Source organism: Lynx rufus, unplaced genomic scaffold (genome assembly GCF_022079265.1).
Source record: "Lynx rufus isolate CCGP_SWC_20201006 ecotype Redwood Valley unplaced genomic scaffold, mLynRuf1.p SCAF_1, whole genome shotgun sequence".
NCBI lineage: Eukaryota > Metazoa > Chordata > Mammalia > Carnivora > Felidae > Lynx > Lynx rufus.
This window is the reverse complement of record NW_025814823.1, coordinates 19,830,732-19,852,798: the sequence shown is the minus strand read 5'-3', so window position 1 is coordinate 19,852,798 and position 22,067 is coordinate 19,830,732. Positions and strand designations below refer to the sequence as shown.

Below are 22,067 nucleotides of genomic sequence, written 5' to 3'. Positions count from 1 at the left end.
AAAAAACAATTAAACTTGTTTTTAAGGTGATAGTACATGCAATTGTGAAATTCAGAAGGCTAGCCTGAGAAAAATGAAACTCCTTCCCACTTGTGGGTCTTATGATTTTGTGAAAGGAAAGCTGATGGGATTTGCACATGCTCTCTCTGACACGTGCCCTGATATGGATCTCTTTGGGCATTTCTGCTTTCGCAGCTGTAAACTTCACTCTTAGAACTACTCTACTCGTAGAACTACTCTGGCGATTAGCAGTGTTTGCATGGGGCTTCCCCTCCTCCTCCTCCGCCTGATCTGATAGCTGTATTCCCTCAGCACACTCTTTGTGTATTTGTTAAAGCACCTCCTAACATGCATTAAAATTATTTATCTATTTATCTTCTGCTCTGGGATCCTCAGCACCGTGTTGTTTTTCAAGGCCTCTGCTCAGAACTTAGAACACAGTAGGCAGAATTGGAGCAGTAGACGTTTCTGTTGTGTGTCGGTTCACAGTGAGGGAGGGAACCACTCTGGAAACCAGTCGTCTTCTGGTGATAGATAATGGTACAGTCTCTTCGGTTGCTTTGGTAATGTGAACAGAAACCAGCTCTGGAGTTTCCTGGCAGAAGGCTCAAGTATCTTGCAGAATCTGAGGACAGGGAGGCATTTGGACTCCAGGAATAGAACTAAAGACTGGAGCTTATGGAGAACCAGGAAGTCTCTTCTCCCTGTTGCTCCTGAGTTTCTCATTGTCTGCTCCATTCTTCTCTCTTGCTTACACTGGCTGTCTCTATTTCTTACTTAGTCACATGGCAGAATATGGCTGCCATCTGCTCCCGCAGCGTACGCGTTCTAGTGTAGGTAAGCAAGGAGAGAGGGATTGAGGTCAGGCTGCCAGTTCCAGTTCCAGGGTTCCTTGGGGAGGGACTTACTGGTCCAGCCATGGTAGACTGTTCCCTTTGGGACTGTGACCACACGGGGGCTCCTGTTGCAGGTTATGGCCATCACTGCTTCAGCCTGTGGAGGGGGGAGGGGAAAGGGCAAGCGTCAGATAAGAGATGGAAAGCACGCAATCCAGCAAGTGCCCGCTGCTGGAGCAGTGTGGGCGTAAGGTGAGATCATGCCCTTGTAGCTTGGTGTGGTATTGGTAGTTGCTCTAGTAGCAGCAGAATAAGGAACACCGACGTGCTTTTCTCATGATCTTCATTGCCTGACTTTCTTTGAAATCTGCTCATATAGCACCTGGCACCGTTTTCTCCTCATTGCTTCCTTTGCTGATTCGACATGTTGACTGCTATTTTCTTGTAGTGGATATAAGGTGGAGAATGGGTAGGTACTCACTATGAATGTTTGCTGAGCAAAAGCCATTATTATAGTGACAAATTTTAGCACCAGTGAGCAGACCCCATATGGTAACCATATTTTCTAAACGCCAAATCGAAACACATGCTAAAGGAAAGTTCTTTTTCCCCCCTGATGGATGAACTTACATACATATTTCATTATATTTTTAACAAACTGAAATTTGAAAAATGACATTAAGCACATATGGGCACAGTATGTATTCCATTTCAGGGAGAAGGCTGGAAAGCCTCAAGAATATTAATAGTAGTTAGTAATAGCTGACATTCATTGAGTCCATGCCATGTGCCAGGCACTGTGTTAAGCCCTGTATGTGCCTTTTCTTGTTTAGTCCTCAAGGTGATTTTATGAAGCTGGTATTTTACTCTCATTTGAGAGAGGAGGGAACAGATGCTGCCAGGAAGAGGCAGGGTGAGGATGTGCCCTTGCATGGTGGAACTCTACAACCCTTCCGTTTAGCCTTAATGTGCTACGCCACCTCTCAGAGGCCTCAGTGGGGGGGTAGAGGGACCAGCCTCCATGGAGATCACAAAAGGCTGAATTTGGTTTTTCAGAGGAAAAGCTAGCAAATCAACTAACTAGTCAACACATGATAACACAAATTAAGAAGAAAAGAGGGTAGATGTCCTTTTACATCCTTACGATGCCCTTCTTTACCGCTCTGAGTGTTGGTATTCCAAAATATGCCAAAATTGTAGGTGTGAAAGAAATCACCCAATTAAAAAATGGACGAAGGACCTGAAGAGACGTTATTCCAAAGAAGATATGTGAATGGCTCACAGGTGCATGAAAAGTTGCCCAACATCACTAATCATCAGGGAAATGCAGATCAAAAACGTATTGAGATATTACTGTATGCCTGTTAGAATGGCCATCATCAAAAAGACAAAAGATAATGAATGCTTGGCAAGAATAAGGAGAAAATGAAACCCTTGTGCTCCGTTGGTAGAATTGTAAACTGGTGCAGCCACTGTGGAAGACAGGATGGAGGTTTCCTCAAAAAACTAAAAATTGTACTACCATATAATTTAGCAATTCCACTTCTGGGAACATGTCCAAAGCAAACAAAAATACTATGTTGAAAAGGTACCTGCACCCCCATATTCATCACAGCATTATTTACAATAGCCAAGTTACAGAAACAACCTAAGTGTTCACCAATGGATGAATAAAGAAGGTGTTTGTATACAGTAGAATATTACTCAGCCATGAAAAAGGACATCTGCCGTTTGTGACAACACGGATGGACTTTGATGGCATCATGCTAAGTGAGTAAGTCAGAGAAAGAAAATACTGTATGGTATCACTTACATGTAGAATCCAGAAAAAAAAAAATTGAGCTCATAGAAAAAGGGATCAGGTTTCTGGTTATCAGAGGCACGGGGTAGGGAGAGGGGAAATTGGAGGAAGGTGGTCAAAAGGTCTAAACTTGCAGTTATAAGACAAATAAGTCCTAGGGATATAATGCACAGCACGATGACAGTAATTGACTGGTTACAGTGACTGGTATATGTGAAAGTTGTTAAAAGAGGAAATCCTAAGAGTTCTCATCACAAGGAAAAAAAAAAACTTTTTTTTTTTTTGGTATCTATGTAAGATGTTGGATGTTAACTAAACTTACTGTATTAATCTTTTCACACTAAAAAAAAAAAAAAGACTTATTGACCCCAAACAACATTATAGATACGACTTTGACTTCTGTCAAAGGGCTACACGTTTATTGATGGACAGCAGGGTCTGTGAATGAGGAAGGCCTTTTAGGCTGCATGGGGCCTTTATCAGTTAGGCCTAACCCAGTACAGGCTTGTTTTCCTCATATAACAAAACATCCAGAGATAGGTGGTCCTTATGCCTTCTTGCTCTGCCATCTCCAGTATGTGGCTTTCTTCCCTATAGTGGCCTCATGGCTCAAGATGGCTCTTTGGCTTTCAACTTGGCATCTGCTCATAACTCTATCACAAGACCACTTAACTGCAAGGGAGGATAGGGTGTTTGTTTTCAATACTTTAACACAATTGGATATGGGGAGATGATTGCTCATAGGAGGCCCTTGGCTAGGGGAGCTATCCTATACTGCTTTGACTAATGTTGGCTTTAAGCTTGGGAATAGCTTGGTCTCCAGATAGGTTCCATTTGAATTTTGTAGCCTGCAAAGCTGATTTGAACTCTTCCCCTCCCCCCAACTCTGTCCTTCCTGCTAATATTACAGGACTGCCTTTGCCTTTTGGGATAGATTCCCAGATTGGCCTGAATGCTGTAATCTAAATCTTTATATGTGGGGACCTGTATGTGTGTGTATATGTGTTTCTCTTTTTCTTTCTCTTTCTTTCTTTCTTTCTTTCTTTCTTTCTTTCTTTCTTTCTTTCTTTCTTTCTTTCTTTCTTTCTTTCTTTCTCTTTCTTTTTAAAAGATCTTTTATTTGTAAGTAATCTCTACCCAACATGAGGCTTGAACTCACAACCTCGAGATCAAGAGTCGCATGCTCTACCGACGTAGCCAGCCAGGCGTGGGGACCTGTGTTTCTTAAGCGAATGAATATAGGCCTGGGACTTTGATGATTAATGTATGAGTGCTTTGGCCATGGACCACCATGAAGTTCGTCAATTAATCTGAAATATTAGAAAGTTTGCCAATTCTTGACAGCCTCTTAGAACCATTTGAAACCATCCATTTGCTCTTCTCATTTAGATGCCAGATACCAAACTGCTGGCAGAATTTGTAAATGCTGAACCACTGTATGTTTTCTAAATGTGTAGTAAGTATGTTTTCTGTTAATATTTATATTCAGAATATCTGGTGCAGAAGTACCCTTGTGGGGGTTTAATTGTAGGTGTGGTGAGGTAGTGATGTCTTCGGCTCCCAGGGCTGCCCGGGAGGGCCTGGGGCAGTTGGACTCCCTGGGCTGTGTGCTTCTGGCTGGGAAAACCTTTAGGTGTCAGGGTGCCGTAAGGGGTTGGGAAGCACCTCTCTCGGGACACTCATGGCTTTTATGTTGGGCTTATTACAACAACCAAGTCATCAAACCTGCCCACGTTTTCTCGCTGACATTCTGAGAAAGATATCGAAGGATGTTTTCTTTACATTGTAATATAAATAATTTCCCCACAGTTTAAATTATGGAATCGTTCGTGGGCTACGGTCAAGCAACGTCTTATGGTATAAAGAGGGTGAGAGAAGGACTTACAGGGCCTAACTTGAAATTATGCTTTTCTCACTTAGTCTTCATTTGTCTCAGCGTCAGCTTCTTAATTTATAAAACAGGGAGAATAATGCTGCCTTCTTCATAAGACCGTGGTGAGAATTAAATGAAATAATGGGGATGAAAATGCTTTTGTAAAGCTCCGTGAGGGGCCACCAAGTCCCATGGCCATAGGCACAAGGCATGCAACATAAATGAGGGAAGCAGCATGCTTTGAGAATAATTAGTTGTAAGTAGGTCGGACCTCCGAGTCAGTGATACAAGAGGGTGTGGCGGGGGTTGTGAGGAGTGCTTGCCTCCTGAAAGAGGACGGCACCTTCTCAGATCCAGCAAATGTTTGCCATGTGGGAATTCAGGCCCTGTGTCTCCAGATCCTTGGATTCTTCAGGAAGTACTGCAAACCCAGATTTTTTTTGTGACATCTTTAATTTTTTTAAAAAATTAATTTCTTTATTTTGAAAGAGTGGGAATGAGAGAATCCCAAGCAGGCTCCTCGCTGAGTGGAGCTCGACGTGGGGCCCGATCCCACAAACTGCGAGATCATGACCTGAGCTGAAGTTAAGAGTCGGACACTTAACCGACTGAGCCACCCAGGTGCCCTGCCATCTTTCAGTTTCTAAAGTTCATGCAGGGGTGCTGAGCGAGGATCCTGCTTGGGATTCTCTCTCTGTCCCTCTCTCCATGCCCTTCCCTCGTTCACTGCACACGTGGCACGCACACACTCTCTCTCAAAATTAAATAAATAAATAAATAAATAAATAAATAAATAAATAATAAAGTTAGTGAGAAAACTGTTTTTACAAACTCCACAGAGCAAGCAAAATATTGACCTGGGCTGGAGTCTGCCCTTTGTGTTCTAAATACTAATTTCTTTGGAAAATAATGCACACCAATTTATAATATGTATTGACGAGGTTTCCAGTTAGAAAAGGCAGCTATATTAGGGTTGCCTCCTTCCTGTTGTCATTTTGTCCTCTCAGGTTTCTGTTTCACATCCTCCACTGAAAGTTTCTTCCCTGAGTATGTTGAAGAACATATCCCTATAATGAAACAATCCCTCTATCAAACAAAAATTCACATGGAGGGACTCTTTTAGTAGCTAGGAATCACGTAAGTCTTGACTTTTAGCTATGAAACAGAGATACACCCAAAGCCTAAGGAAAGGGGAGTCTATTATGAGCTGGCAGAAAACTTCCTGGAACGCAGGGGTGGAGGAAATGTGGCTGAGCCTTATGAACGTCAAGGTTTGGGAACAGGAGAGACTTGAGGACCCTTTAGAGCTGTGCTTTCCAGTATGGTAGGCACTATCCACATGTGACTATTTAAATTTAAATTTAAATTAATTAAAATGAAAACTTTCTTCGTGGCACTAGCTGCATTTCAGATCCTCAGAAACCACATGTGGCAGATTATTGAATGTTTCTGTCCTCACAGAAACTTCTGTGGAACAGTTTGGGAGAGAAACAGGGCCATGAAGTGGGAGGTCTAGTTAAAGGTTAAACTAAATGATGCTGGTGCCTGAGCTGAAGCACTGGCAGTGGGCACACTGGAGGACCGCAGGCTTCCTGGGGAAGGTTACGCTTGGGGAGGCAGCACCGTGTAGGGGTTAGAGCGAGGACTGGTGTCACATTTGAGTCTGCTCTCCCATTTCTTAGCTGTATGGTCGCAGATAAGTTACTTAAGGCTCAGTTTCCTAGGCTAAAAAATGGGGGTTGTTGAAGCCTTGGGAATGGATGCAAGAACCCAGGGAAAATGGGTAGAATGAAAAGGGAGGATGATGAGCAGTGTGATCAGAGAAGCTGCTGGGGAGGCTTGCAGTGAGGCCTGTTAGTCGGGGAAGATCTCAGAAAGACATGGACGCTAACCAAGTTTCTAAAGGGGAGTGGATTCTGGATTTGGGGTTGGCCGTTGTCCATCCACATAAGGATAGCACATTGGTTGGGAGTATGGGCACTGGAGTCAGACGCGGGTTCACTGTCACCATATACTAGCTCTGCTAGTGTGTAATTAACGTACAGGCTCTCTATTACCTGGACCTCTGTTTTCATACGTGCTAATTGGGCATGGTAATAGAATTTAGAATTTATTTCAAAGGGTTTTATTAAGGGATATAATTCATATACAGACTTAGTAAAGAGTCTGAAATGCAGTAAACATTCAGTAGATGTTAGTTTTGTTATTTAAGGATCCATCCTTGAAAAGTGGAAGTTCAGTGTTGAATAACAAGAGAATCACGGTGGATGTGGATTGTACAAACATGGAGAGTTTTCACCAAATATGGGTTATTAAAGCTAAAGGGCACCGAGTCGGAAATTTAGAATGACAAGGAAATAATTGTGGTGTAAATGAAAAAGCGTTACTTTTGTGTATACTGTGGGACTCATTACCCAGAGCCTGCTAGAGAAATATACTTCACAAAGTTCAGAATAGTTGAAGGCATGGATGGTGACTCCATACTGGACAATTAAGAGGATGCTGGGATATTTGGTGCATCTGAGAGAGCAAACATGAGGTGCAGGAGACATTTTAAATGTTTTCTTTGGGGACTAATAATTACATGTCTTGCAAGGGACCGGGAAGAGGGCTTTTTCAACATTTTATCACGGTAAGTCGCTTCCAAATGGATGCCTTTTTTTCCTCGTTGCTACTCTGTGAGCTTGCTCTTGTCTTTCCTCCTTTTAACTTTCCTCCTCCTAAACTTTTAAACCTTTACTCTTCTCTTCCCACTTCCAATCAAAAAGCACAAAGCAGAGACAGCAAAAGATGGTATTGGGTGGTAAAGAAAGCCAGATAGACCTGTCTGGATGAAATCCCAGCTCCTCCATTTACTAGCCTATTCTCTCAGAGAGGTGGAAGTCATTTTTAAAACGTGTCATGTTTGTGAGGATTGAAGGACGGAAGGAGTCGTACATAAAGCTGTTGGCACATGGTAGGGGTTTTTAGATGTGAGAAAACGCATTAATTCAGCTGATACCTCCAGTTCAAAGTTCAGGTTTTTTTAAATTTTTTTTTTTTTTTTAACGTTTATTTATTTTTGAGACAGAGAGAGACAGAGCATGAACGGGGGGAGGGGCAGAGAGAGAGGGAGACACAGAATCAGAAACAGGCTCCAGGCTCTGAGCCATCAGCCCAGAGCCTGACGCGGGGCTCGAACTCACGGACCGCGAGATCGTGACCTGGCTGAAGTCGGACGCTTAACCGACTGCGCCACCCAGGCGCCCCTAAATTTTTTTTTTTTTTTTAACGTTTATTTATTTTTGAGACAGAGAGAGACAGAGCATGAACGGGGGGAGGGGCAGAGAGAGAGGGAGACACAGAATCAGAAACAGGCTTAGGTTTTTGAATTTTAGTTTTTTGGTGGGGTGTTTGTGTCCTTACCCTTAAGCACAGCGTCTGGCGCTCAGTAACTGTGCAGTAAATCAATAATCCAAGAATTTATATAACTGTTTGTATCTGTGGTGAAGAAATTGCCTGGGGGTAAAGCTGTTCTTTCTGTGCTCGTTTACCTTCAGGGATGCACCCAGATCAGGTATTATTAAAACTAGTTATTTGGGAAACAACCACTCCATAAATGGTGGCTATTGTAATAATCCAACAACTGGATTTTAAAGCGGAAAAATTCACCTTTGATTATAGCACTGTTGTTTTTGGGCTTTTTGTTTTTTAACGAAATATATCGTGTTTATATCTGTGGGATATGAACCAAGAAGGCCACAGTGTGCTTACAAATGCAGTATTGTAGTGGGAAGTGACTTGAACCTGTTTTGTATTTGGAATCATTTTGATTAAAAACTAACAAGTGTAATAAATGCTAGAACTCCCATGGTGCCACTGTATTTTCAGTTTTTAAATAACATTATATACTTTATAGGATAAAATGAAGAGATATTTGCGGTGTTGTCACTTTTAATTTATGATTCACAGTACCTACCTGCATGGCAAAGTAATAATTTTTCACCATTTAATTCTAGAGGTTGTTAGTTTCTTTCCCATTGAACAGGCCAGATCATTTATCTTGCTCTAATACTCTGCTGCAGAAAGCAGTATCCCTATAGTGCCAGCGTTTACTTATTCAGTGACTTCAACTATATGAGATGTAGCTGAAAACCAGAAAATAAGCAAAAGTAACCTTTAGGCAGTCAAAATGGGGCATAAGCACTCAGCTTACTAATTTGTACACTTTCCTCCTAGAAATACCCCTTAGACACCTACTTAAATAACTGATATCATACTGAAGTAAACTTACTGCAGCGTCATCCTTCATTGTCTTGAAGTTAACAGTCTTTTTCACCTTTCAGTATTTCTGACGTCAGGATTAGTGGCTTTCAGCAACAGTCATTCCTTGCCTAGGATTTGAGGAGATGGCTGGTGGCTGGTGGACCGGCCTGGACTTGTTCACATGGCAGAAAGGCAGCATCAGGAGACAGCGCCAGTCCCAGTGTGCAAGCCCTTTCCCAGCTTCTGAGTCACAGTTGCTAATGTCCCATCAGCCAGAGCAAGTTACGAGGCCTCGCCCAGAGTCATGAGTGGAGAAATACTCCGCCTCTTGCCGAGAGGAGCAGTCAAGTCGCATTGCAAAAGGGTGGATGTGCTGGGATGGGAAGGATTTCTGAGGGTATTTTGGTAAACTATCTACCATGATGTGGCAATGAATATCATAACTTAGTGTTTTCATTCTTTCTTAGTCATACATAAAATTCTGTGTTTTATGATCAGTGGCATCTTAGAGCTGATGAAATATGGTATGTGTATTGGGTTATTGGATTTTTAATTAAAAATACATATTTAATGTAAGAATTTAAAATAATACAGAAGAGTAAGAGTTAAAGTGCTTCCCCACTCCCCTTCCCCCACATCTCAGGCCCTGGAAGCATCCTCCAAGAACAATTTGGCGCATACTTGTTGTAGTAGGCTCAACAGTGGCCCCCAAGCAGGGGACTTACATGGTAAAAGGGACGTTGCAGATGTGATTAAGTTAATGATCTTGAGGTGGGGAGATTATCCTGGCTTATTGGGGTGGGCCCAGTGTAATCGTAAGGATCTTTAAAAGAGGGAGGCGGGGTGCCTGGGTGGTTCAGTTGGTTAAGCATCTGGCTCTTGGTCTCAGCTCAGGTCATGATCTCGAGGTTTCATGGGTTTGAGCCCACGTCGGGCTCCGTGCTGCTGGTGTGGAGCCTGCTTGGGATTCTCTGTCTCCCTCTCTGCCCCCCACCCACTCATGCTGTCTCTTGTCTGTCTCAAAATAAATAAACTTTAAAAGAGGGAGACGGGAGGACGAGAGTCAGAGGAGAAGCACTGTGGAGATGAGGCACAGATCGATTGGTGAGATGTGGCCAGGAGTCAAGGAATGGCAGCTTCTAGAAGCTGGAAGAGGCAAGGAACAGATTCTCCCTTGGGACCTCCAGAAGGACTCTGCTTTGCCGAAACCATGATTTTAGCTCGTTAATTAAAACTCATTTTGGTCTTCCAACCTCCAGAACCGTAGGAGAATATATTTGTGTTGTTTTAAGGCATTTAAGTTTGAAGTCATTTGTTACAGCTATAAATGGAAATAATATATTTCTTTATTTAAATTTCTTACTTTTTTTTTTTATTTTTTAAAAAAAAATTTTTTTTTTCAACGTTTATTTATTTTTTTTGGGACAGAGAGAGACAGAGCATGAACGGGGTAGGGGCAGAGAGAGAGGGAGACACAGAATCGGAAACAGGCTCCAGGCTCCGAGCCATCAGCCCAGAGCCCGACGCGGGGCTCGAACTCACGGACCGCGAGATCGTGACCTGGCTGAAGTCGGACGCTTAACCGACTGCGCCACCCAGGCGCTCCTAAATTTCTTACTTTTAAGGAAAAACATGGTTATTGGCTAGGAATTCAAATAGAATCAAACAGTATAAGGTAAAATCCCCTATTTTTGATCAACCCTTCCCGTATCGTATGGGGTACTCCTGTGAATAGTTTCCTCTGCACTTCTTCAGAAATAGTCATATTCATTCTCATTTTTGTACAAATAAGATCATATCAGACATGCATGTTTTGTTCTGCAACTTGCTTATTTAATTAAATGTATTCTCGGATATGTTCTTACCAGAATAAAGTGATTTATTTCATTCAGTACCATAATTTATTTTACATACACTTTTGGGGAACATTTAGGTTGTGTCCAGGTTTTTTTGGATGTTGTTTTCTCCTGTTTCTCTGTCTTTTCCTCTGCTACAAACAATGCCGAACGAAGTGGCTTCTGCAAATATCTTTGGCTGTCGTCTACAAATATAATTGCAAGCAACTGAATTACTACCTGAATGAATGTTGCCACGTGTGTGCATGCTGGAGTGGGGGTGGGGAACTGTGTCTACCCTTTCAATTCTTTGCCTATAATACTTTATTTTAACTCTTTTTTAAAGTTCTGTATTAGGAAATCTACAGGAAAGCACATAAAGCATAAATTTATAGCTAAGTGCACTGTTAAAAAGAAACCCATGTCAAGACATTTAGTGCTGTTGGCCCCTCAGAAGGACCTTGTGTGTCCTTCGCTTATCATAACCCCCAAGAGGTAAACGGTGTTCTGACTTTGATTTGCTGCTAATAGTTTGGACAGAACTCTAACAAACTTGGTCAGCTGGTCCTCAAAATATTAGGAATGTGAAAAGAGCTACTTAGGATGTTTGTAATAATAAATCAAGAATTGATAGTTGACCTTAGAAAACTTACAGGAAGTGGATATCTGAACTAAAAACAAAGTGAGAGTTTGGGACATTTAGTGATAGAACAAGAAACCCTTTGTGTAAGACTGTAGGTCCTGGGATATCTATAATTAAGGCATAAAAAAAACCACGTGGGGTGTCTGGGTGGCTCAATCGATTAAGCATCCAACTTCGGCTCAGGTCATGATCTCATGGTTCCTGAGTTTGAGCCCTGTGTCGGGCTCTGTGCTGACAGCTCAGAGCCTGGAGCCTGCCTCAGAGTCTGTCTCCCTCTCTCTCTGTCTCTGTTCGTGCTCTGTCTCTCAAAAATAAGTAAAACATTTAAAAAAAACAAGCAAAAGAAACCATGTTAGTTTATGTTTAAGAACATAGGAAAATAGGAAGAATATCATGAAAGTGATGAAACGAAAAAAATGGTATTTGAAAAGACATCTGTCTGTTACCTTGGAAATTCACTCAGAGAGACTGCCCCAGTGTGCTCAGATGTCAAGTATGTGCATCCATTATATGGTGTGTTAGGCAACCCCATCTTCATCTTTAAAAGCTAAATTGATTCTAAGGGAAGTTGATTTAGAGCAACCCCTGAAGGTCTGGTTCATAGTGTATTCTCTTGCAGACTCCCCAAAGGAGTCCTTTCTGATCAGAGCTGATTAGTCAAAGATGGAATTGAATCCTAGGCACATGTAGTTCTTGTCTTTTTTTGACTTACACCCAAGCCCAGAGGGTAGCACCAAAAATGGCAAATACGTATTTCTCCTGTAAGAAAGATTTGACTAGTTTGTGAGGTGGGGGCGGCAGATGTGCAGGTAGAAAGGGAGCATCCCTTACCTCAAGCAGGTGGAAGCTGTGAATGTCCTCTGAGTCGGATTCAAAGTTGTATCATGTTTTCCAGGTTGCCCCCAGACATACTGGCTTTCTTTAGCCTAATAGCCAAGTATCTGATTCTCTCCATTGGGAATTTGTACGGATACAAAGTTTCAGGGAGTTGGGAAGTAGGAAAAAAAGCAAAGTTTAAGGAAGAGTAATAAATTTGTCATTTGGTTGTTGCTACTTTGTGTGTTGCACATACTAATGGGAACGGGGGAGTGGCTCGATTAACAGTATTGCTTTCATGGTGCCCTCTACTTGGAAACAGAAATAGGAAATCCTGTATCTTTCTCAATAAAAAGAGAAAATTTGGTACAGCCTTGAGTGAATATCTCTAAAGAGTTAAGTAAAGTGGATCTTTAAAAAGCCCTGCTGAACACTTATTTCTTTGGGAAATATAGCCCCCCGCCCTCAAATAAATGTGCGGAAGTAGTATATATTTATTGTATGAAATTCCTGGAGAAAATTCTTTTAATTAGAACACAGGTGATGAATATTTGCTTAAGAACACAAATTTCATTCCCATTTCTTTTTTTTAAGTTTATTTACTTTTGAGAGAGAGAAAGAGGGAGAGAGAATCCCACGCAGGCTCCACGCTATCAGTGCAGGGCCCATCCCGGGCCTCAATTCCACGAACCATGAGATCATGACTTGAGCCAAAATCACATGTCAGACGCTTAAGTAACTGAGCCACCCAGGTGCCCCTATTTCCATTTCTAATTTGTGTGATTCCTTGGTGTCATAGAACTCTATTTTTGCAGATATGAAAAATAAGGCAACTAAGCCCTCTTTGCATCCAATAATGTCATTTATCTTGCTTGGTAAGGATTGGTGTGAATATAACATTTACTTATAACATTCCTGTATAATGTCAAAAACAAAGTATAATGTACAGTGTAAAACGTATAAAGTATAATGTCAAATTTACTTTTAATGGGCATCATGGAAAACGTAGATTGTTCTCAGGATTCTCTGATATTTGTATTTTGTGTGTATTTGATTGTTTTTAGACTATAGACGTTGATGCTATTTTAGCTCAGCCCTTTGCAAATATCATTTTCAGAACTGATAGCTGAAACATGGTTTTGCTTTTTGGCATTCATCCAGAATTGGGAGAAGAAAGCAACATCCTTTCTCCTATTGGTGGGCACCTGTCAATTTTTTTTTTTTTTCCAGATTCATGATTTTATTTTGGGGTGGTGTAGGAAATTAGAATTAACCAAAATCAAATTTATTATAATTAATTTAAAATCACATGTATTCTGATAACTTGACTTCAACATATGTTGGTGATTAAGAATGTTTCTCTTCAAAAGTAGTTATGCAGTTAAGTGTGGTTATATAGGCACCAACAAGGCAGGGATTTGACCTTGTTCTCTACAGTATCCCCAGTGTTTGGAATAATATGTGCTAGTAGATGCTCAGAAAATATTTGTTGAATATAGGATGGAAGTATGTATTGCCTGTAAAACCCATTGCTGGTGCTTGATATTTACCAATCTGCATATATACGAAAAACGCATATATTCATAGTAGTTCAAAACCTCACATTTTATTATTATTGTTTGAATGGTGGTCATTATAGTTTGCTATGCTGAGATTTTTTTTAAAAGGATACCCTTTATTTTCAGTGAATCTATTTCTTCATAAAGATTTTGGGGAGCAACAACAAAAAAAGATCCGGGGGAACTATGTTTCCTCAGTACACAACATTCTTCTTGAGTAAATAATAATCTCCTACATCTGTGTAAAGCACTTTATACTTTACAGATTTTTCACATTTTATCGTTTGAATGTTGCTACAGTACTATGAAGTAAGGGGTTCCTGACTCTGCTGATTATCTGCCCAGTTGTCTATTTTTTCTGGCTGGTTGAACCCCAATTTTGTTCAGGTGTCCACCCCTACGTCACATAACTCAGGATTAAATCCCAGTTAGTCTAAGCCTGTTACAGTAAGTTCATTCCTTTTGCTAGGGACCAGTTTAGGAATACGCATGTGACCCAGTTCAGACTAGTGATATAAGAGGTAAGGGCATGTGTGGGAAAAGTTCCCTTCCTTTTTGAAAGGGGTGCGCAAGAAAGAGACAACCCCTGTTTTTCTGCTGCTTTTTGCCGTGATTGGACTTGATCATCTGGAGCTGCTACAACAGTCTTGTGACAATAAGGAAAAAAGGGACCCTAAAAATAAGCTGGATGCTGGCTCTGTAGTGGGAGAAAAAGATGGAAAGAACCAGCTCTCCGGCTCCCGTAGTGCTGCCTTCTTGTTACCAGAGAATAAGTTTCCCTTATTCCTATTGAAGGCATGCTAACTAATAATTGGTATCATTATTGCCATTTTATAGGCAAGGAGACTGAGACTTGGAGCTCTAAAATTATCATCGCTACAGGGTGAACTCACTATTGAAGTCAGGAGAATTAAAACACGTATTCTGATCCTTACTTGTTCCCCAGTGTAGTTTCTCTATAAACATCCCTGTCTCTCTTCTTGGGAGGGAACTGGATTACCAATTATTTGTGTTTGAAATAGACAGTTCCTCCTAATTATTTGGTGATTAATTACCTGTAACAAATACGGCTTTGGAATTCTTAGGTTACCTACTTTTGTTAACTTGGCTGACATAAATGAAAACTTTACAGATTAACGGTAATTTTTAAAATATTTATTCTGTTTTGAGAGAGAGACGGTGCTTGCATGGGGGAGGGGCAGAGAGAGAGGGACAGACAGAATCCCAAGCAGACTCCCTGCTCAGCGTGGAGCCCGACAGTGGGGCTCAATTTCAGATCATGACCTGAGCCGAAATCAAGAGCTGGATGCTTAACTGACCCAGGTGCCCCTTTCACAATTAAAGTCACTCTTAAAATTGTTTTTTGAATATACATTTCAAGAAGTTTGTTGAACTCTGCCTAAGTTTGTGGATGTATATCTCAAACTTTTGTTAAATGTTGAGAGATGATAAGGCTCACTTATAAAAGAATTAAGATGGTAACTGACCAACCGGTTGAACTGAATGGGAGAAGGGGCTACATGTCTGACTTCAGAAGCTGACATTTGCTAATATGAAAGCTTATGGTTGATCGTGTACATGATTTTCTTTGCACTACCATTCTTTGTTGACTTTCTCTCTGCATTCTACCCCTTTTTCTTTTCATCTTCTTCCCTCCTCCCCCTTATAATAGACTGTGAAGAGACTGTGACCAGTAGTAGGTGGTACATTGCTTCTTATTACAGAGGCAGACCAGAACAGTGGTCCTGGACAGTGAGTAAGGGAGTTTATTCATAGTTGAAGAATTTAATCAAAAATACTGAATGCTGGGGGCACCTGGGTGGCTCAGCCAGTTAGGCGTCCGACTTCGGCTTAGGTCATGATCTCACGGTTCGTGGGTTCAAGCCCCATGTCAGGCCATGTGCTGACAGCTCAGAGCCTGGAGCTTGCTTTAGATTCTGTGTCTCCCTCTCTCTCTGCTCCTTCCCCACTCACACTCTGTCTCTCTCTCTCTAAAATAAATAAACATTAAAGAAAAAAGTAAAAAAATATATTGAATGCCATGAAAAAGATACCTGTTGGGGGAGGGTTGGGCATTTTTTAGAAGATAGTTATTCTTGGTGGAAGCAATGGTGGCTGATAAGAGGAAGTGGCAAAGGTGACTGAGCCTAGCGCCCAGTCATCTGAGATGATTACTGTTTATGGCCCCCACCTCTTCTTTGCCCAGTTGAAGTGACTGCTGTACTGGAGAGGACCGCTGTTGGGGGTGGAATCTGCCTTCCCTCGGCCCCTTTTCTCCTTCTTCAGGCTTGGAGGGCTGGCTAGCTGAAGTGAGAGGGCTAAAATTGGACCAGCATTTCGAGACTGTACTTACCGGTAACAGAGTGTTTAAACAATTCCCTCAGTTAGTTCTTTTTGTCCCTGATCCAGGGGAATCCAGTGGTGGGGCTTTCACTGGGTACCTACTGGAATATTTTCTTAATTCTTAATTTCATTTAAAACTAAAAGCGATCCGGGGCACCTGGGTGGCTCTGTTGGTTGAGCAGCTGACTTCGGCTCAGGTCATGATCTCACAGTTCATGAGTTCAAGCCCCACATCGGGCTTGCTGCTGTCAGCCTGTCAGCACGGAACTCACTTCAGATCTTCTGTCTCCCCTCTCTGCCTTTTCCCCACTTGCACACTCCCTTTCAAAAATAAATAAGCATTAAAAAAAAAATCTTGAAAACAAATAAAAATAAAAGTGAGCCTAAATTCTTGGGAATTGATTAACGGCAAAAAAAAAAAAAACCCATTCTGTCTTGTGTAATTATTAAAAAGCCCTCCAATGGTGTGACTTTTTTTCTTTAAAATATCTTTTATCCCAGAGATTTTACTTCACAACTGAAATGAGCTGTGCGGTGTCCTGATAAGGGTGATTTAATGCCAGGATTAACACAGGTGACACCATATGTTGCTGATTACTGACTTCTCCTTAGGGGGCACTTGGATTTCCATTTGAAGTGCTTAATGATTTGATTTCTCCTCTTTAAATTAATGTGTCTGTGAATGGAGAACTTGCCCTTCAAACCAGCATAACTTCTGTTCAAGGGACCATCTCAAGCCACGAAAATGGAAAGAATATTTAAAAATCTGTGCGAAGATGTTGGGTGAACCACAACATGTAGTTTAGATATTATATTCTGCTGCAATTAATGGAAAACCTGACTCATTAATGTTTCACACGAGTAAAGGGGTTATTTTCCTCTTCTAATGAGAAGTACAGAGGTGGGCATTCCAGGATTGGCCAAAACCATCAAAGACCTTAGTGATCTTGTCACTTTGAAATCTCAAGATGGCTGCCCTCCAGCCAGCATTGCATCTGCCTTCCAGGCAGGAAGAAGGGGGAGGGCAGATGGCAAAAGGCAGAACCGGCTGCTCCTGTTCTCTTCCAAGGAGCTTCCTGGAAGCTCAGTCCGGTGACTTCCGCTTACATCTCCTTAACCAGAACTGTGTCATACTACCACCCCTCGCCATACACAAGGCTGGGAAACATGGTTGTTTCGGCAGGGCGTGTGGTCACCCTGAACACAGCTGGAGTTCTGATGGAACGTATTTTGGAAAGAGTTGTGTGTCTGTTGTCTCTGAACTCAGGGAACTCGGGAGGACAAAATAAAGGAATATTTATTGAAAAATTGCATACTGGATGCTGTGCTGGTTGCTTTGGGGGCATTCTCTTATTTAATCCTTAGCATTCAGAGAGACACATCATATACACATTTATATTAAAGAATAAAGTAAGTTCAGGGTGGATTTGAAGAGCCAAAAAAACGGGCTTAATTGTATTCTTTGTGGAAATGTTCTCACAGTCAACCTATTAAGCTTGGAATGAATTTAAAGGACTTTTTCTTGAAACCCAGATATTATAATGGGAAATTTTGACAAATTTAAACATATTAATTTTAAAAAATCTATGTGTTGGACCCCAGCATTCATAAATGAAGACTTGTAGAAAACATTTCCAACATAGATTTAAGTTCTTAATATTTGTAATAGATAAAAAAGCCTCTACAAATAAATAATAAAAACATAACCCTATTAAAAAAACATGGCTAGGCACACATTTCTCTGCGGAAAATGTACAGGTAGTGAAAACAAGCTGGAAAAAAATAATAAAAGCAATACAAATTAAGCATTGAAGCACCATTTTAAAAAATCTCAGCTGGATAGATATTTCCAAAACTTGATAATATCCAGTTTTGTAAGATCTAGGGAGAAAAGGCACTTTCATATACTATTGGTATGAATTGATACCATCGTTTTGTTTTTTTTTTTTAAGTAGACTCTGTGCCCAGCATGGGGCTTGAAATCGTGACCCTGAGATCAAGAGTCACGTGCTCTGCCAACTGAGCCAGCTGGGTGCCCCAGTACCATCATTTTGGAGGGCAGTTTGGCAATACCTGTCAAAATGCAAAATGTTCATACTCTTTGACTCAGCAGGTGCATTTCTTGGGATAAATTTTACAGAAATATTAGTATGATTTTACAAGGATGTTTATTGTAGCCTTGCCATTAGATAAAAATGTTTAATCAGCCAAATGTCCATCAGTAGGGATGTGGTGAAATAAATTATGTTATAGCTACACAATGCAATTGTTAACTGGAAAGCTGTCTGTGGACTATTAAGTTGTCAAGTTGCAAACTAATATGTATATTATTTTTGTGACATCTCTCCCTTTTAAAAAGTGGATCTATGCATATGAAAGAATTGGGGTAAGAGATGTGATGATTTTTCACTTTTTATACATAGATATTATTTGAATCTTATGCAAGGGCAAATTACGTGTGTGTGTGTGTGTGTGTGTGTGTGTGTGTGTGTTTTGCAAGGATGAATTGCTTTTTTAAAAAATTGCTAATGACTGGAGTGCCTGGGTGGCTCAGTTGGTTGTATCGCGACTTCAGCTCAGGTCACGATCTCACGGTTCATGAGTTTGAGCCCCGCATCAGGCTCTGTGCTGACCCCTCAGAGCCTGGAGCCTGCTTCAGACTCTGTGTCTCCCTCTCTCTCTGCCCCTCCTCTGCTTGTACTCTCTCTTTCTCTCTCTCAAAAGTAAATAAACATTAAAAACAATTAAGGGGCATCTGGGTGGCTCAGTTGGTTAAGTGTCCGACTTCAGCTCAGATCATGATCTCACGGTTCCTGAGTTTGAGCCCCGCATCGGGCTCTGTGCTGACAGCTCAGAGCCTGGAGCCTGCTTCAGATTCTGGGTCTCCCTCTCTCTATCCCAACCCTGCTTGCACTCTGTCTCTAAAATATAAATAAACTTTAACAAATAAAAAAAATTGCTAACAACTTTTTTAAAAGCAGAATTTAAAAAAAAGAATATAGGGGCGCCTGGGTGGCGCAGTCGGTTAAGCGTCCGACTTCAGCCAGGTCACGATCTCGCGGTCTGTGAGTTCGAGCCCCGCGTCGGGCCCTGGGCTGATGGCTCAGAGCCTGGAGCCTGTTTTGATTCTGTGTCTCCCTCTCTCTCTGCCCCTCCCCCGTTCATGCTCTGTTTCTCTCTGTCCCAAAAATAAATAAACGTTAAAAAAAATAAAAAAATAAAAAAAATAAAAAAAAGAATATATAAATTTCTGATTCTGTAAAAATGCTAAAATGCAAATAATGATTTTTATGACTTGTTTTCTGGGAGGGATGGAGGGACAAATAATGTGTAAGAAGAAAACCACCTAGATTAACAGTTCAAATGACCCGGCGATTGGGAAAGAAAGGCTGTTTTTTCGACCACTTGTCCGAGTCAGGATAGGCTAAATTATAATGTAATAACAGACAGCCTCCACATTTTGGAGGTTTACATCACCAAGGTTTATTTCTCTCTCCTGGTTCATAACTCTTGAGAGTCGTGTGTGGGCTGTGCTAACAGAGCTGGTGGCCAGGGGAGGCCACACCAACTTGGGGATCGCCGCTCACCGTGGCGGAAAGGGGCTGGGCGGAGCCTGCACTGGCTCTCAAAGACTTCTTGGGGCGCCAGAGTGGCTCCATCGGTTGAGCGTCTGACTCGACTTCAGCTCAGGTTATGATGCTAGGGTTGTGGAATGGAGCCCCACGCTGGCTCGCTCTCTCTCTCTCTCTCTCTCAAAAAAAAAAGACTTCTTCCCAGAAGTGACACACGTCATTTCCACTTATACTTTTGTTAGTTAAAGCAAGCCCCATGGTCGTGCCTGAATTTAAGGAGGCTGGGAGGCGTCAGGGTGTCATTCTACCATGTGCTTGGAAGGAGGAGAATCCCTAGTATTTGTAAGCACCGTAATGGATATCGTAGCACTTTAACAGAGCACTATGAGATGAGCTTCTTGAACAGTGCCTGGCACATAGTGAACAGTGTTACAAGCGTTTTCATTTTTACAGTGAGAATAATTTCTGCTCAACTAGATGAATTTCTTAAGAAATCTGTATGAAATGATTTTCATATTTATTGAATCAGCAGGCGTTCGTCGGGTTCACGTCATTGTTTTATACCTGTAGAAGTGGAAGAGATTTGTCTGTATGTAGCTCTTTTTAAGGTAAGATTTTACAAAAGTGTTTCTTACGTATTTTGAAAATCCCCTCACCCCCAATTGTTTATTCTAACTATATCTATAAAGAAAGGGTTTATTAGAAAGGAAATTCCTGCAGGGCTTTTGGTATATTTTTATAAAATGTACCAAAATAATGAGGTTTTTAATCTATTTAATAAAAAATTCCTATTTATGGTAGCTATCAGCGGTGTATTTTAAAATGTTTTTTAGACGTTTTTATTTATTTTTGAGAGAGAGAGAAAGAGTGTGAGCAGGGGAGGGGCAGAGAGGGAGACACAGAATCTGAGGCAGGCTCCAGGCTCCAAGCTGTCAGCATAGAGCCTGACATGGGGCTCAAACCCATGTACCGTGAGATTACGACCTGAGCCGAAGTCGGATGCTTAACCGACTGAGCCACTCAGGCACCCCAACGGGTGTATTTACAGCAGTAACTCTTAGCTATGTTTGTTTGGGTTTGGCTGACACGAAAGGTATGTTCCATCAACAGAAAGGAGTCTTTTTGGCAGTCCTCTGTGCACACAAAGTCCAAGTGCAGAGTTCTTTCTTTATTGTGATACCCGTCGTGTAGTATAGAGCAAAGTTGCTCTCTTCTTCCTCCCTCTGATCTTTCTTTCCTTTCCCCTTAATTCCCTCAATCATTTAAAAAAATTTTTTTAACGTTTATTCTTTTTTTTTTGAGAGAGAGAGACAGAGAGTGAGAGTAGGGGAGAGGCAGAAAGAGAGGGAGACACAGAATCCAAAGCAGGTTCCAGGCTCCGAGCTGTCAGCACAGAGCCCTACACGGGGCTCGAAGTCAGGAACCATGAGTTCAACCAACTGAGCCACCCAGGTGCCCCATTCCCTCGGATGATTTTATTTTTACTTCCCAGAAGGACTCAGCTCTTTTCCATCCTCTCATCTCATACATGAGCAGACGTTTCACATCCGTAAGTTCTTTGGGATGGAGCAAGGCAGACAAATCTTTCTCCCAGGATCTTGAGGGAGGGAAGTAGAAAAATCTCTCCTGTCACTTTAAATAAAATGGTGGGTTGAATCTCCAGAAATTTCAAAAAATGTGTCCATAGCCTGATTTATTTGAGAAGTAGGCTGATATTCCAGGCCTTAAATTTCCAAGCTAACGTGTGTGATTTATTGGTTTTATTTTTCTTACTTCTCTAGCTGGTAGATAGAAAACGCTCCTAAGGGGCGCCTGGGCGGCTCAGTCGGTTGGGTGTCCGACTTCGGCTCAGGTCATGATCTCACGGTCCGTGAGTTCAAGCCCCGCGTCGGGCTCTGTGCTGACAGCTCAGAGCCTGGAGCCTGTTTCAGATTCTGTGTCTCCCTCTCTCTCTGACCCTCCCCCGTTCATGCTCTGTCTCTCTCTGTCTCAAAAATAAATAAACGTTAAAAAAAAATTAAAAAAAAAAAAGAAAACGCTCTTAAGTCTTTGCACTACTTAAAGAAGCTTGATTAGAAAAAACGAAGCTGTTGGGGCGCCTGGATGGCTCAATTGGTTAAGCGGCCGACTTCGGCTCAGGTCATGATCTCATGGTCCGTGAGTTCGAGCCCCGTGTCGGGCTCTGTGCTGACAGCTCAGAGCCTGGAGCCTGTTTCAGATTCTGTGTCTCCCTCTCTCTCTGCTCCCCTGTTCATGCTCTGTCTCTCCCTTTCTCAAAAATAAATAAAACATTAAAAAAAAAAATTAAAAAAAAAAAGAAAAGACGAAGCTGCTAGTGCTTATCTATTTACTGTGAATTTCACCTGCCTATAGTCATTCAGCAGCCTTGGCCTGGCTGTGGAAATCAAACTCCTCTGAAGAGAATGGTCAGACCTTGGCTGGTGTCGAAATACACCTTACTGCCAAAATTTGGGCTGCCTCTCAAGTACGAGCGATAAGCACTCTACACATTTCACAGAATTTTGTCTTGCTATCCTTGGGTCA

General features: G+C 41.6%; 1 protein-coding gene across 2 annotated transcripts in view; it reads left to right on the top strand.

Annotated features, from left to right (window-relative positions):
- Positions 1-22,067, top strand: part of WDFY2 (WD repeat and FYVE domain containing 2) — a 179,113-nt gene that overhangs the window by 14,629 nt on the left and 142,417 nt on the right. The window lies entirely within an intron of this gene.